Here is a 5,822-nt window from a genome sequence, read left to right on the forward strand (position 1 = left end):
CCACCTATAGGTGCGGCATATGTACATGCAGGCGCACGGTTTATCGATCGTCTACTGCGGCTGGCAGCAAGCTAGACTGGTACCCGGTCGACAGTTCCACACGCTACACTAACGTCAGTGTAGCGAAGGATATATGCCGGAGTGAAGGTGGCGAACGGGTACCAGTCTAGCAGCAAGCCACCTTTATTGTTTTTGCCGAAGGGTAGACTGGTATCCGGCCTCACGCTCTGCTAGACAATGTACACGCTCTGCGACAAACAGTTCGGCCTACGAACCAATCTAGTCAGATGCAGCTTGTAGAATCGCATGATCGTCCGTGCGTGCGTGCGTGCGTGCGTGCGTCCGTCAACAGTTGGGCACAAATCTTAACCGCTCGACGTACGGTCACGATATTCGTAACGTAGGGGGGTAATCCGAAAACGAGTTGGGATGTCGAAGCTGGGGGTCAAAGGTCAAAGGTCAAGAGGTGTAAAATAAGGGGAACTCATCTGAGGTCTGTTGCTACGGTTATAAACGTAACATTTAAATCGTGCGTATTGACACCTTTGTTAGGCGCAGATATGCAGATACGCAGTTGCGTACACATAATTTCAGCAACCTTCTGCATTCCGCCCAAATCCCATTGGTTGATACAAATCGCGTGCCGTTTAGATTTGTGCCGCAATTCTGCATTTCCTCCCTATACCTTAAGTTAAGGAGGGAATGATTACTTATCTTACTATTCTGGTTATCTTACTTATTCAAACTAGAGCCGCAGAGCGTCTGGGAAGTAAGATAGTAAGTAAGTTAGAATGCCTTATTTCAATGCTGCCAGTCTCCTTTCCGTCATACCGGGTGGATAGGTCATTTACGATAAAAGAATTTAAACTCGATCTATTGAGTCTTGTTTGATTTTCAGGAGGAGGACCAGGAGAATGTGAATCAGCAAAGCCTCAACGAAACGAATAACTCAAGCAATCTGGACGTGTCAGACAACATACTTGCGTGCAAGTCACATCATAGCAACGCCGCGCGCACGTCAAAGCTGTCTCTCAGAAACAACTACTAGCAGCGAGTGTTTATCTATCCGTACTGTGATCGTCTCTTCACGTACAATGCACTGTGAGCTACCAAGAATATACCAATACAAGAGATGTAACCATCTGTCTAACCTGTTTAATTGCCTTGTACACTGTCTCAGGTTAAAGCACCGGCTATATATGTCCCATAAGCTATATTGCATCCCCACACAGCCACGCTAAAAGGGTCTGTGTCTCCCTGGATACAGAAAACGGGGACTTACAGAAGTACTCGAGGTTAGGATTTGTTACAGTTCAGACGAGCCAGTTACGTTCCAGTTACATTCTCTGTGATTGGTGCAGCGGTATGTGAAAAATCGTCATGATGCATTACTGCACGGATGACAATTTGCAAATTTACCAGCTTGGAAAAATCTTTCTATTTACATTTGTGGCAATAAGTGTTGGCTCTATAGAATATGGACAGCAAGCTCTGCAACTGCAGAGGTATTTTCGTGCACTCCTGGTAAAGGGGAATTAACAAGGCTAGTTCCAGCGTGTTTGATATAGCACTCCCTGTATAATTCAATTACAAGAATTAAATGCAAGGTTTACAGTTTACGATAATGTTGAAAGAACGACAGTGTGTGGTGTGCTATGCTCGATATCTTTTGTACTTCTGTATAATTATTAACTGCAAATGATGGTTGAAGAGTGTAGGATTTGTATTATATTATCTGAAACTACATAGATTACAGTAGTAAATTAAACTTAATTGATATTATTCGTTAGATAATAATTAGTCCCGCTATAAAACTGGTGCGCATTGGGGATTTTTATGATCAGAATCTCATATCGTAACAGTCACCGCGATATATGCATGCGACGCATGTACTTGTAAATATTACTCATGAATGGCGTTATAATAGAACTTTCGTTTTAAACGCCTGAATGCTCGGTAACTGCACTATTGTGAGACGCGCACCACGACGTGTCCGATAATAACTGTGCTGCTTGGAATCATTCTATAGTTATGACAAGCTATGACTAGTGCTGAGAGGGTCTATGTCCCCCACGGTACTGCCAGAACGTACCCTGGTACCCTGGTATATGCCGGACTGTACCTCGCCTACTCCACTAACGAGTCTAGGGAGTCGCCTAGCTACGCCTACTCCCTAACCTTAACCCTAACCCTAACCATATCAAATAGTTACCTGGGTACGTTCCGGCAGTACCCTGGGGGGCATATCTGCGTGCAAACATCGAGAACTAAACAGCAAACGAGGTAATCTTTCATACACATCTTTCACAATGTCAATAAGTGTTGAAATCAACTAAAATTTATTAAAAAATTCCACTACATAAAGTGTGGGCAATCTTTTTACTTTTACTTGTACAGAACAAATATATAAATTAGGTAATCAGTGAAAAATTACATTTTGCTATTCTTTTTTGTAAACACTGTAAAATGCAATTGTTTTTCTACATACAGTAGCCTTAATAATTTATTGTAATGCATCGGGACAGCCCTGTTTGGAAATAAATGGTAATATGCAGATTGGTAAATGCTATAATGTTTATTATTGAATATTTATACTGGCATCAAGCGGGGCATGGTAGCGCCTGCCGTGGGTCACATGATAAATTACCTTTCGCTCGTGCGCCCCCTCTCTTTCATGCTCGCTCTCGCTCTATACCTCCACCACCTTCTCCACTCCTCTATTTGATCAATCCTCAGTCACTTTCTCTCCTCTCCCTTCTTCTCCAACACATATTGCTCTCATAGCCGAGTCATTCGCTTTTTCATTTCTTCTCTATACTTTTTTTCGTGCTCTCCTCCACCTAAATTTACCAAATTCCCTCTATCTCGCATCTCTCTTTCCTCCACCTTCTGTTCTCTACAGGGGATACAAATTCTAGAATATACAGTTCGCTGTATTGGATGCGTGTAAAACACAGCCGCATTCATTTCACACCTACACGCGACGGGCGGACAGCGACTCTGAATTCAAAGTTGCATTACGCGCGAACCGAGAGAGAGAGAGAGAGAGAGAGAGAGAGAGAGAGAGAGAGAGAGAGAGATATATATACATAGATAGATAAGATAGAGAGATAATATATTATACATAGCTACATAGCCTATATCTAGCAAATCCATACCTTCTGAACTCTCATCAATTTTCTGATGGTATATACATATACCTTTCATAAATTGTCTCAGCTGAGGCACAGGATCGATCGTTATAAAAAAAACTGCAGTATGTGCAAATGGTGTTGCATCTTTCCGACAGTTGGTGGCATTTTGCACAAAGATAGTGTAATTTGACGCCGGCACGGGTATTCTCATTTTCAAGTGCATGAAAGTCACGTTGCAGTTTGTACCTGCTTTCCAGGTGGTCCACATGCACTCCTGCTGGCATGTGTAGGCAAATAATGTCTAGTAGTTGCTCACTAACATAATGTGTTAAATTATTTTCGGTAATGAGCTTTGCCACCTTCTTCAAATTTTCCTCTCTAGTAATTTTTGCACCTTCATAAATAGCTTCCATCTCTTACTGTGACAGATTAGGAACTGGAGAACCTTAGCAGTTCCTGTTCTAAGTGCATCAGAAACTGATTTTTGACTATACTTCTAATGTAGTATCTAGTTCTACTTCTAGTTCTAGTGGACAAGCCTATATATGTGTCTTCAAACTGTCTTGACTCTTTGTTACAGTACTAGTACATACCCTAGATTGCTAGTGCAGAAGTAGAATCTTATACTACAACAGTGTTGGTGTAATAATTGGGCAGGGGCCACGCCAAGCTGCTACTGCCAGGCTACGAGTCCGGACATCCATCTCACATTGTAATCTCGCGACTTGCGTACACGGCTACACGCATGATTGTGCAAGGGAACCCTGCGTGCTTGCGTACGCGCGTGCGTGCGTCTGTCTGTGTGTGTGTGTGTGTGTGTGAGAGAGAGAGAGAGAGAGAGAGAGAGAGAGAGAGAGAGAGCTAGAGAGCGAGAGAGAGAGAGAGAGAGAGAGAGAGAGAGAGAGAGAGCGAGAGAGAGAGAAAGAGAGAGAGAGTGTGGTGGCTGCGTGCGTGTGATAGAGAAAGTGTGTGTGTTGTGTGTGTTGTGTGTGTGTGTGTGTGTGTGTGTGTGTGTGTGTGTGTGTGTGTGTGTGTGTGTGTGTATGTGTGTGTGCGCGCGCGCGGCGCGCGCATGGATGCATTGTAACGCGTGTTTTACACATGTTCATTGGATTAGTCGAGTGGAGATAGACTGGTAGTTGTTTTAGCAATAGTCCATCTAGACAGCCTCGCTCAACCAGATGCGCGGCTGCATTGATGTATTGGGGATAATGGCAGACGTGGTTAGGTTGGCAGTTTCTAGGTGATTGTGAAATGACGGGAACGGTTGAAACTGGACAGAACGGGGTACATGTGGGGGCAGTGTGTTTGTAGGAGTTTGGGGGGATATATAGAGAGAGAGATGTAAGAGGAGAGAGGATTCTGGGGTTGGTCACGAGAGTACGCGCACGTGCGTCCGCGCGTGTGCGCGGGTCTTTGTCTGTTTGTGCGATTGTCCGATGAGATGGCTACACAGTGTACGAGATTAAAAGTTATACAGTTTACCACACAAATTCTGGATTTGGATTTCTACTTCATCATTTCTATTTGAACTCGTAATTCGTCGTTACATTTTGGTGCCGTCGACAGTCCAAAATCTGGGTATTCCTTTGTGGACATAACGCAAGTTGTACTTCATATCGATACGGGCCAGCAACGAAACAGAGGAAGGATGACGGAGAGCGAGAGAGGGAGAGAAGGACGGAAAGAGCTAGTTCCGATGATGAGATGGGAGAGAGTATAGCCGAAACACTATATCGATCGATCTACGGGCCAGCAACGAAACAGAGGAAGGATGACGGAGAGCGAGAGAGGGACGGAAAGAGCGAGTTCTGGTGATGAGATGGGAGCCATGCAGACTGCGCTAGCGCCGACGACGATGACGATGGCGACGAGGATCGGCTGGAGATCGTGGAGAAGGACTGTTGCTGACGCCGCGTCGTCATGCAACGCTTATCAACGGAGAGGAGAAGGACGAGAAAGGAAGAGTACATTTCAACGAAGGACGAGAGGGATGCAGTCACACGGACGAAAAGAACGCAAGAGATGAACGGGACGGAAATATTTAAAATGGGTATGTGAATCAATCTTGTGTCGGCATTTCTTTCATAATTAAAGTGAAAACGTTAGTTATAAACGTTAATATTCGAGGGTTTTTCCTGTATACCATGCAAGCATGCACCATACGTTTTTTTTTTTATCCTCATACTTGTTTTAGTTCAAAGGGTGCATGTTATGTTATGTCGATGGGTATATACTTGCCGAGCGGATTAAAACTTTGAATAAGGAACGCCGACACAGTTAATTGTTTCACACGCTTAATTAACTAACATTGTATGTACGTATATATGTATGTTTATGGTTGTTTTATGAACGTGGTATTTTCTTCATGATATATGCTTCTAATTTTTTTTTTTTGGAAAATCTTTGTTGTGAAACTTTGTTTAGAAATTTGTGATCGTTTCTTGAATTTGTGCTAACCAGTGACGGTACGTTCTCACTATAATTGTTAGACCGCTGGACACATTTTTCAATCAGAGTTTGATTATAGGCCAAAAACATTTCATCGAAAATATGAAATCAGTTTTGCGTATTTTTGTTGGCTGTATATGATGTATGATGGATGATATATGATGATTTTGTTGGCCGTATGATGTGTGGAAGTACCGCCATCAGTGCCGTGTTTATTAATGCCTGTGTGCATGGCGC

This window comes from Priapulus caudatus, unplaced genomic scaffold, assembly GCF_000485595.1.
Source record: "Priapulus caudatus unplaced genomic scaffold, Priapulus_caudatus-5.0.1 Scaffold169, whole genome shotgun sequence".
In the NCBI taxonomy this organism is placed as follows: Eukaryota; Metazoa; Priapulida; class Priapulimorpha; order Priapulimorphida; family Priapulidae; genus Priapulus; species Priapulus caudatus.